Source organism: Chlorocebus sabaeus, chromosome 20 (assembly GCF_047675955.1).
Source record: "Chlorocebus sabaeus isolate Y175 chromosome 20, mChlSab1.0.hap1, whole genome shotgun sequence".
Classification (NCBI taxonomy): Eukaryota; Metazoa; Chordata; class Mammalia; order Primates; family Cercopithecidae; genus Chlorocebus; species Chlorocebus sabaeus.
The window spans coordinates 2,657,475-2,669,946 of NC_132923.1; positions in this window are offsets into that span (position 1 = coordinate 2,657,475).

Sequence of the window (12,472 nt, forward strand, 5' to 3'; positions counted from 1 at the left end):
GAAGAACTGAGTGTCCTGGATACTTAACCATGTTAGTGTAGTATTTTTTACATTATTAACTGAACAAAAATGGGTGTCCTTTAAAGATTTTTTTAAGAATAAGGAAACAAAAAGAAGTCAGAAGAAGCCAAATCAGGACAGTAAAGTGGATCCTAATGATTTCCTATTGAAAAATGAGCAGAAGCTTTGTTGTAGAGAAAGACTCTAGTGAAACTCTTCTGTGCATTTTTCTGCTAAAGCTTTGTCTAACTTTCTCAAAATACTTTCATAATAAGCAAACGTTAATGTTCTTTGACCCTTTAGAAAGTCAATAACAAAATGCCTTGAACATCCCAAAAAACTGTTCCAATGACTTTTGCTCTTGACTGGTTCACTTTCGCTTTGACTAGACAGCTTCCACCTCTCAGTGGCCATTGCTTTGATTGTACATTTTCTTCAGGATCGTACTGATAAAGCCATGTTACATCTCTTGTTATAATTCTTTGAAGAAATGCTTCTACAAAGCATTTTCAAAGTTGGATCATCCAGCTGCTTTAAAATTTCCATTGAAAGCTTTGCTCTTGCCTTTAGCTGATCTGAGAGCAACAACTTTGGCACTCATTGAGTGGTAAGTTTGCCCAATTTTAATTTTTCAGTCAGAATTGTGTAATTGGTTCAACATATGGAAATCAATAAACATAATCCATCACATAAACAGAACCAATGACAAAAACCACATGATTATCGCAATAGATGCAGAAAAGGCCTTAAAAAAAATTCAACAGCCTTTCATGCTGAAAACTCTTAATAAACTAGGTATTAATTGAATATATCTCAAAATAACAAGAGCTCTCCACAGCCAATATCATACTGAATGGGGAAAAAATGGAAGCATTCCCTTTGAAAACTGGCACAAGGCAGGGACACCCTCTCTCACCACTCCTATTCAATATAGTATTGGAAGTTCTCACCAGGGCAATCAGGCAAGAGAAAGAAATATAGCGTATTCAAATAGGAAGAGAGGAAGTCAAATTGTCTCTGTTTGCAGATGACATGATTGTATATTGAGAAAACCTCATCATCTCAGCCCAAAATCTCCTTAAGCTAATAAGCAAATTCAGCAAAGTCTCAGGGTACAAAATCAATGTGCAAAAATGACAAGCATTCCTATACACCAATAACAGACAAACAGAGAGCCAAATCATGAGTGAACTCCCATTCACAATTGCTGCAAAGAGAATAAAATACTTAGGAATCCAACTTACAAGGGATATGAAGTACCTCTTCAAAAATCACTGCTCAAGGAAATAAGAGAAGACATAAACAAATGGAAAAACATTGCATGCTCATGGATAGGAAGAATCAATATCATGAAAATGGCCTTACTGCCCAAAGTAATTTATAGATTCAATGCTTTCCCTATCAAACTACTACAGACTTTCTTCACACACAGAATTAGAAAAAAACTACTTTAAACTTCATATGGAACCAAAAAAAAAAGCCCACATAGCCAAGAAAATCTTGGGCAAGAAGAACAAAGTTGGAGGTATCACGCTGCCTGACTTCAAACTATACTACAAGGTTACAGTAACCAAAACAGCATGGCACTGGTATCAAAACAGATATACAGACCAGTGGAACAGAACAGAAGCCTCAGAAATAACACCACACATCTACAACCATCTGATCTTTGACAAACCTGACAAAAACAAGCAATGGGGAAAGGATTCCCTATTTAGTAAATGGTGTTGGGAAAGCTGGCTAGCCATATGCAGAAAACTGAAACTGGACCCCTTCCTTACGCATTATACAAAAATCAACTCAAGATGGATCAAAGACTTAAATGTAAGACCTAGGACCATAAAAATCCTAGAAGAAAACCTAGACAATACCATTCAGGACATAGGCATAGGAAAAGACTTCATGTCTAAAACACCAAAAGCAACAGCAGCAAAAGCCAAAATTGACAAATGGGATCTCATTAAACTAAAGAGCTTCTGCACAGCAAAAGAAACTACCATCAGAGTGAACAGGCAACCTACAGAATGGGAGAAAATTTTTGCAATCTACTCATCTGACAAAGGGCTAATATCCAGAACCTACAAAGAACTCAAACAAATTTACAAGAAAAAAACAAACAACCCCATCAAAAAATGGGCAAAGGATATGAACAGACACTTCTCAAAAGAAGACATTCATACAGCCAACAGACACATGAAAAAATGCTCATCATCACTGGCCATCAGAGAAATGCAAATCAAAACCACAATGAGATACCATCTCACACCAGTTAGAATGGTGATCATTAAAAAGTCAGGAAACAACAGGTGCTGGAGAGGATGTGGAGAAATAGGAACACTTTTACACTGTTGGTGGGATTGTAAACTAGTTCAACCATTATGGAAAACAGTATGGCGATTCCTCAAGGATCTAGAACTAGATGTACCATATGACCCAGCCATCCCATTACTAGGTATATACCCAAAGGATTATAAATTATGCTGCTGTAAAGACACATGCACACGTATGTTTATTGCAGCACTATTCACAATAGCAAAGACTTGGAATCAACCCAAATGTCCATCAGTGACAGATTGGATTAAGAAAATGTGGCACATATACACCATGGAATACTATGCACCCATAAAAAAGGATGAGTTTGTGTCCTTTGTAGGGACATGGATGCAGCTGGAAACCATCATTCTCAGCAAACTATCACAAGAACAGAAAACCAAACACCGCATGTTCTCACTCATAGGCGGGAACTGAACAATGAGATCACTTGGACTCGGGAAGGGGAACATCACACACCGGGGCCTATCATGGGGAGGGGGGAGAGGGGAGGGATTGCATTGGGAGTTATACCTTATGTAAATGAGGAGTTGATGGGTGCAGCACACCAACATGGCACAAGTATACATATGTAGCAAACCTGCACGTTGTGCACATGTACCCTACAACTTGAAGTTTAATAATAATAAATAAATTAAAAAAAAAAAAAAGAACTAGAGAAGCAAGAGCAAACAAATTCAAAAGCTAGCAGAAGGCAAGAAACAACTAAGATCAGAGCAGAACTGAAGGAGATAGAGACACAAAAAAAACCCTTCAAAACATCAATGAATCCAGGAGGTGTTTTCTTGAAAAAACCAGCTAAATAGATAGACTGCTAGCAAGACTAACAAAGAATAAAAGAGAGAAGAATCAAATTGTTGTGGGAAGTCAGGGACCCCAAACGGAGGGACCAGCTGAAGCCATGGCAGAAGAATATAAATTGTGAAGATTTCATGGACATTTATTTGTTCCCCAAATTAATGCTTTTATAATTTCTTATGCGTGTCTTTTCTGCAATCTCTGAACATAAATTGTGATGATTTCATGGACACTTATCACTTCCCCAGTCAATACCCTTGTGATTTCCTATGCCTGTCTTTACTTTAATCTCTTAATCCTGTCATCTTTGTAAGCTGAGGAGGATGTATGTCACCTCAAGACCCTGTGATGATTGCGATAACTGCACAAATTGCTTGTAGAGCATGTGTGTTTGAACAATATGAAATCTGGGCATCTTGAAAAAAGAATAGGATAACAGCAAAATTCAGGGAACAAGAGAGATAACCTTAAACTCTGACTGCCAGTGAGCTGGGTGAAACAGAGCCATATTTCTCTTCTTTCTAAAGCAAATAGGAGAAATATCGCTGAATTCTTTTTCTCAGCAAGGAACATCCCAGAGAAAGAGAATGTGCCCCTGAGCTTAGGCCTCTAAATGGCCCCCTTGGAGGCAGCTGTCTTTTACTGTCAAAGACGAAGGGATGAAATAAGCTCTGGTCTCCTGTAGTGCTCCCAGGCTTATTAGGATGAGGAAATTCCTGCCCAATAAATTTCGGTCAGACAGGTTGTCTGCTCTCAAACTCTGTCTCCTGATAAGATGTTATCAATAACAATGCATGCCCAAAACTGCATTAGCAATTTTACTTTCACCCCATCCTGTGGTCCTGTGATCTCGCCCTGCCTCCATTTGCTTTGTGATATTTTATTAACTTGTGAATCATGTGATCTCTGTGACCCACACCCTATTCATACACTCCCTCCCCTTTTGAAAATCCCTAATAAAAACTTGCTGGTTTTACGGCTCAGGGGGCATCACAGAATCTGCAGACATGTGATGTCTCCCCCAGACACCCAGCTTTAAAATTTCAAAAAAAAAAAAAAAAAAGTTAGGAAACAACAGATGCTGGAGAGTTATGGAAAAATAGGAACACTTTTACACTGTTGGTGAAAATGTAAATTAGTTCAACCATTGTGAAAGACAGTGTGGCAATTCCTAAAGGATCTAGAACTAGAAATACCATTTGGCCTAGCAATCCCATTACTGGGCATATATCTAAAGGATTAGAAATCAATCTATGATAAAGACACATGTACATGTATGTTTATTGTGGCACTATTCACAGTAGCAAAGACTTGGAACCAACCCAAATGTCCATCAATGACATACTGGATTAAGACAATGTGGCACATATACACCATGGAATACTATGCAGACATAAAAAAGAATGAGTTCATGTCCTTTGTAGGGACATGGATGAAGCTGGAAACCATCATTCTCAGCAAACTATCACAAGATCAGAAAACTAAACACCTCATGTTCTCACTCATAAGTGGGAGTTGAACAATGAGAACACATGGACACAGGGAGGAGAATATCACATACTGGGACCTGTGGGGGTTGGGGGGCTAGGGGAAGGATAGCATTAGGAGAAATACCTAATATAGGTGACAGGTGGATGGATGTAACAAACCACCATGGCACATGTATACCTATGTAACAAAACTGCACATTCTGCACATGTATCCTAAGTTACATAAACGTAAAATAAAATACACAGTATTTTAAAAATCTTGTAATACCATTTCCACATAAGAAATTGGTCTCTCCAGTAAATTACATATCACCATAAACAAAAATATACAGGAACTGAGAGAAATGAGAATTGATTTCTCTCAGTTCTTGCTTTTTTTTTAAATTTTTGAAACAGAGTCTAGCTCTGTCTCTAGGCTGGAATGCAATGGTGTGATCTTGACTCACTGCAACATCCACCTCCTGGGTTCAGGCAATTCTCCTGCCTCCCGAGTAGCTGGGACTACAGGCGCATTCCACCATGCCCAGCTAATTTTTTGTATTTCTAGTAGAGATGGGCTTTCACCGTGTTAGCCAGGATGGTCTCAATCTCCTGATCTCGTGATCTGCCCGCCTCGGCCTCCCAAAGTACTGGGATTACAGGCATGAGCCACCGTGCCTGGCCAGTTCTTGCATTAATTTTTTGTCATGTTTAGTGCAATATCATAAGCCTTGAATAAAAACCATGGGACCCATACAAAGTACCACTAGTGATGCTGGAATTGCTCCCAAGAAGCAGAGAAAAGTCATGACATGACAAGAAAAACTTGAATTGCTTGGTATGTACCATAAATTGGAGTCTGCAACTGCAGTTGCTGTTGCCTGCCATTTCTAGATAAAAGAATCCAGTGTAAGGACCATTGTGGAAAAAGGGAATTTGTGAAGCCATCGCTGCAACTACACCAACAGGTTCAAAAACCATGTATTTTTTGTGAAGTGTCCTTTTAATCTCATTTGAAAATGAGGCTATAAAAAAGGCATACCTATAGACTCAAATTTGTTTCAAGAAAAAGCAAAGTTGTTATATGACAAAGCAAAAGGAAGGTGAAGGATCTAAAGCTGGAGAATTTAATGCCAGCAAAGGATGGTTTGATGATTTAGAAAGAGGTTTGCCTTAAAAATGTCAAGATAACAAGAGAAGCAGCTTCTTGCTGATCAAGAGGCAGCAGATGAGTTCCCAAACACCATTAAGAAAATCCTTGAGGAGAAAAGATACCTGCCTGAGCAGGTTTTTAATGCAGATGAATGTGGTCTATTCTGTGGGGGTGGGTGGGTGGATGGGGAAACACCACAAAGGACATGTATTAGTAAGGAAGAGAAGGTAGCACCAGGATTTAAGGCAGAAAGGGCTAGATAACTCTACTGTTTTGTGCAAATGCAGTTGAGTTTATGATCACAACTGCCCTTATCTTTAAATCTGCTAACCCTTGAGCCTTGAAGGGAAAATATAAACACCAGCAGCCAGTGTTTTGATTGTACCACAAGAAGGCCTGGACAACAAGAACACTTTTCCTGGATTGGTTTCATCAATACCTTGTGATTGAAGTCAGGAAATACCTTGCCAGTAAGGGACTGCCTTTTAAAGTTATTTTGATATTGGACAGTGCACCTGGCCACCCAGAGCCCCGTGAGTTCAACAGCAAAGGCACTGAAATCATATACTTGTCCCCAAATATGTTTCTAATTCAGCCTCTAGAACAGGGAGTCATAAGGACCTTTAAGGCTCATTATACACATACTCTATGGAAAGGATTGTCAATGCCTTGGAAGAGAACCCCAGGAGAGGGCCATCATGAAAGTCTAGAAAGATTACACCATTAAAGACGCCATCATTGTTGTAGAAAAAGTGGTGAAAGCCATTAAGCCTGAGATAATAAACTCTGCTTGAGAAAACTGTGTCCAAATGCTGTGCGTGACTTCACAGGATTTATGACAGAGCTAATCAAGGAAATTATAAAAGATATTGTGGATATGGCAAAAAAACAAAAGGTGGGGCAAAGAGTTTCAAGAAATAGATCTTGTCAAAATTCAAGAGTGACTAGACACCACACCAGAGGAATTAACGGAAGATGACTTGATGGAGAAGAATGCTTCTAAGCCAGGATCAAACAATGAGGAAAAAAACATAGAAGCAGCAGTGCCAGAAAACAAGCTGACATTAGACAGTCTGGCAGAAGGCTTCTGACTATTCAGGACTGCTTTTTAACTTCTTTTATGACATAGGCCCTTCTATGGTATGATACAGGCACTAAAACAAAAACAAATGGTAGAAGTAAGAAGGGGCACCATATAGAAACATTTTTAGAGAAATGAACAAGCAAAAAAGTCAGACAAAAATTGAATGTATTTCTGAAAAGTTACACTGACTGTGCCTGTCTCTTCCACCTTCTCGACCTCTATCTCTTCTTTCTCTGTCACCCCTGAGACAGCAAGACCAACTCCTCCTTAACCTCCTCCTCCTTAGCCTACTTACCATGAAGATGATAAGGATAAAGACCTTTATGATCATCTAATTCCACTGAATGAACAGTAAACATATTTTGTCTTCATTATGATTTTCTTAATACCATTTTATTTTCTCTAGCCTACTTTCCTGCAAGAATATGGTAAATAATACATATGACACATAGAATATGTGTTAATCAACTGTGTTGTTGGCAAGTCTTCCAGTCAACAGTACGCTATTAGTAGTTGAGTTTAGGGATGTCAAAAGTTATGCATGGACTTTCGACTGTTTGATGGGACAGCACTCCAAACCCCTGCATTGTTTAAGGGTCAACTATATGCAGTATTATGTAAGTATATATGGGAAAGGATCAGCAGGATTATTTAATGAGTGACTCTAGAGGCCCAGGTTACCTAGGAATGAGCTAGCTGGCACGAGGACTCATCTCGGTCAAAAAAAAAGCTGTACACATCCTCCAGGTCTCAGGGGTAGTGTCCCCAGACTTCCCATTACTCCCCAAAACAGCTGGGTCAAACTGCTTAGCTCTGGGCACAAATATTCATTTCTATCACCATTCCCAGACAACGTCTCCCATACACACATTACACAATCACTCGTATTCTTGTTAACCAGGATGAAGACCCTCTACAAGAAATAGTCCTGTTACATCTAGCTCAACTCCACCTAAGCATGCCTCTGCACCTGCTGTCTCTCATGCCCAGGAGCCACAGTCTTTGCCAAGTGACACTTGCTGGCTTTTACCTCAGTTCACTAATTCACTGTGTGATATAGGGAAAAGTCACTTCCTCTCCTTCTGAGCCAGTTTCTCCATCTGCAAAATAGATTCAATAGTCTAAAAATCTCTTTCAACTTTAATTTTTATCAAACACTTTTTGTGTCCCTAATAAGGTGTGATCATAATCATAATGTTTCATGATGTTATCATGGAATTATACTTAATTATATATATAGTTATACTATATTATGTATTAATGTATTATATAATTACATATTATGTAATTACCATATATAAATATAATTATTTTTATTAATATAATACTTAATATTGATTATATTAAATAATATGACATGTTGATTTTATTTATATTAAATAAAATAATATGACATGTTGATTATATACATAATCATATATTTGTGATCATTTTACATAACTATAATTATATAATTTTAATTGCTACAATTTTTTCATCTCCTATCATACGTCAAAACATTTTTCCTCTTCCATATCCCCCACCACCATTCACCTAATAATAGTAATTCATTCTTCGAGCCTGTCTCAGGTTGGTTGTCAGTTTCTTCAGGAAGCCTAATCCAACTTTTCTTAGCCTGAGTTAGATGCCCCTATTCCTCTCATAGCTCCCTGTATTTTTCCTGTTGCAACACTTATTACGTTATGTTGGAATTGCTTGTTTAGTTGTTGATTACTCCAAAAAAGAGTATAGGCAGGGGCGGAGCAAGATGGCCGAATAGGAACAGCTCCAGTCTCCAACTCCCAGCGCGAGCGACACAGAAGACCGGTGATTTCTGCATTTTCAACTGAGGTACTGGGTTCATCTCACTGGGGAGTGCCGGAGGATCAGTGCTGGTCAGCTGCTGCAGCCCAACCAGCGAGAGCTGAAGCAGGGCGAGGCATTGCCTCACCTGGGAAGCGCAAGGGGGAAGGGAATCCCTTTTCCTAGCCAGGGGAACTGAGACACACAACACCTGGAAAATCAGGTAACTCCCACCCCAATACTGCGCTTTAAGCAAACAGGCACACCAGGAGATCATATCCCACACCTGGCCGGGAGGGTCCCACACCCACAGAGCCTCCCTCATTGCTAGCACAGCAGTCTGTGATCTACCGGCAAGGCAGCAGCGAGGCTGGGGGAGGGGCGCCCGCCATTGCTGAGGCTTAAGTAGGTAAACAAAGCTGCTGGGAAGCTCGAACTGGGTGGAGCTCACAGCAGCTCAATGAAACCTGCCTGTCTCTGTAGACTCCACCTCTGGGGACAGGGCACAGTAAACAATAACAAACGCAGCAGAAGGCTCTGCAGACGCAAACGACTCTGTCTGACAGCTTTGAAGAGAGCAGTGGATCTCCCAACATGGAGGTTGAGATCTGAGAAGGGACAGACTCCCTGCTCAAGTGGGTCCCTGACCCCGGAGTAGCCTAACTGGGTGACATCCCCCACTAGGGGCAGTCTGACACCCCACACCTCACAGGGTGGAGTACACCCCTGAGAGGAAGCTTCCAAAGCAAGAATCAGACAGGTACACTCGCTGTTCAGAAATATTCTATCTTCTGCAGCCTCTGCTGCTGATACCCAGGCAAACAGGGTCTGGAGTGGACCTCAAGCAATCTCCAACAGACCTACAGCTGAGGGTCCTGACTGTTAGAAGGAAAACTATCAAACAGGAAGGACACCTACACCAAAACCCCATCAGTACATCACCATCATCAAAGACCAGAGGCAGATAAAACCACAAAGATGGGGAAAAAGCAGGGCAGAAAAGCTGGAAATTCAAAAAATAAGAGCGCATCTCCCCCGGCAAAGGAGCGCAGCTCATCGCCAGCAACGGATCAAAGCTGGACAGAGAATGACTTCGACGAGATGAGAGAAGAAGGCTTCAGTCCATCAAATTTCTCAGAGCTAAAGGAGGAATTACGTACCCAGCGCAAAGAAACTAAAAATCTTGAAAAAAAAGTGGAAGAATTGATGGCTAGAGTAATTAATGCAGAGAAGGTCATAAACGAAATGAAAGAGACGAAAACCATGACACGAGAAATACGTGACAAATGCACAAGCTTCAGTAACCAACTCGATCAACTGGAAGAAAGAATGTCAGCGATTGAGGATCAAATGAATGAAATGAAGCGAGAAGAGAAACCAAAAGAAAAAAGAAGAAAAAGAAATGAACAAAGCCTGCAAGAAGTATGGGATTATGTAAAAAGACCAAATCTACGTCTGATTGGGGTGCCTGAAAGTGAGGGGGAAAATGGAACCAAGTTGGAAAACACTCTTCAGGATATCATCCAGGAGAACTTCCCCAACCTAGTAGGGCAGGCCAACATTCAAATCCAGGAAATACAGAGAACGCCACAAAGATACTCCTCGAGAAGAGCAACTCCAAGACACATAATTGCCAGATTCACCAAAGTTGAAATGAAGGAAAAAATGTTAAGGGCAGCCAGAGAGAAAGGTCGGGTTACCCACAAAGGGAAGCCCATCAGACTAACAGCAGATCTCTCGGCAGAAACTCTTCAAGCCAGAAGAGAGTGGGGGCCAATATTCAACACTCTTAAAGAAAAGAATTTTAAACCCAGAATTTTATATCCAGCCAAACTAAGTTTCATAAGTGTAAGAGAAATAAAATCCTTTACAGACAAGCAAATGCTTAGAGATTTTGTCACCACTAGGCCTGCCTTACAAGAGACCCTGAAGGAAGCACTAAACATGGAAAGGAACAACCGGTACCAGCCATTGCAAAAACATGCCAAAATGTAAAGACTATCAAGACTAGGAAGAAACTGCATCAACTAACGAGCAAAATAACCAGTTAATATCATAATGGCAGGATCAAGTTCACACATAACAATCTTAACCTTAAATGTAAATGGACTAAATGCTCCAATTAAAAGACACAGACTGGCAAGATGGATAAAGAGTCAAGACCCATCAGTCTGCTGTATTCAGGAGACCCATCTCACACGTAGAGACATACATAGGCTCAAAATAAAGGGATGGAGGAAGATTTACCAAGCAAATGGAGAACAAAAAAAAGCGGGGGTTGCAATACTAGTCTCTGATAAAACAGACTTTAAACCATCAAAGATCAAAAGAGACAAAGAAGGCCATTACATAATGGTAAAGGGATCAATTCAACAGGAAGAGCTAACTATCCTAAATATAGATGCACCCAATACAGGAGCACCCAGATTCATAAAGCAAGTCCTTAGAGACTTACAAAGAGACTTAGACTCCCATACAATAATAATGGGAGACTTCAACACTCCACTGTCAACATTAGACAGATCAACGAGACAGAAAGTTAACAAGGATATCCAGGAATTGAACTCATCTCTGCAGCAAGCAGACCTAATAGACATCTATAGAACTCTCCACCCCAAATCAACAGAATATACATTCTTCTCAGCACCACATTGTACTTACTCCAAAATTGACCACGTAATTGGAAGTAAAGCACTCCTCAGCAAATGTACAAGAACAGAAATTATAACAAACTGTCTCTCAGACCACAGTGCAATCAAACTAGAACTCAGGACTAAGAAACTCAATCAAAACATCTCAACTACATGGAAACTGAACAACCTGCTCCTGAATGACTACTGGGTACATAACGAAATGAAGGCAGAAATAAAGATGTTCTTTGAAACCAATGAGAACAAAGATACAACATACCAGAATCTCTGGGACACATTTAAAGCAGTGTGTAGAGGGAAATTTATAGCACTAAATGTCCACAAGAGAAAGCAGGAAAGATCTAAAATTGACACTCTAACATCGCAATTAAAAGAACTAGAGAAGCAAGAGCAAACACATTCGAAAGCTAGCAGAAGGCAAGAAATAACTAAGATCAGAGCAGAACTGAAGGAGATAGAGAAACAAAAAACCCTCCAAAAAATCAATGAATCCAGGAGTTGGTTTTTCGAAAAGATCAACAAAATTGACAGACCACTAGCAAGACTAATAAAGAAGAAAAGAGAGAAGAATCAAATCGACGCAATTAAAAATGATAAAGGGGATATCACCACCGACCCCACAGAAATACAAACTACCATCAGAGAATACTATAAACACCTCTACGCAAATAAACTGGAAAATCTAGAAGAAATGGATAATTTCCTGGACACTTACACTCTTCCAAGACTAAACCAGGAAGAAGTTGAATCCCTGAATAGACCAATAGCAGACTCTGAAATTGAGGCAATAATGAATAGCCTACCAACCAAAAAAAGTCCAGGACCAGATGGATTCACAGCTGAATTCTACCAGAGGTACAAGGAGGAGTTGGTTCCATTCCTTCTGAAACTATTCCAATCAATAGAAAAAGAGGGAATCCTCCCTAACTCATTTTATGAGGCCAACATCATCCTGATACCAAAGCCTGGCAGAGACACAACAAAAAAAGAGAATTTTAGACCAATATCCCTGATGAACATCGATGCAAAAATCCTCAATAAAATACTGGCAAACCGGATTCAGCAACACATCAAAAAGCTTATCCACCATGATCAAGTGGGCTTCATCCCTGGGATGCAAGGCTGGTTCAACATTCGCAAATCAATAAACATAATCCAGCATATAAACAGAACCAAAGACAAGAACCACATGATTATCTCAATA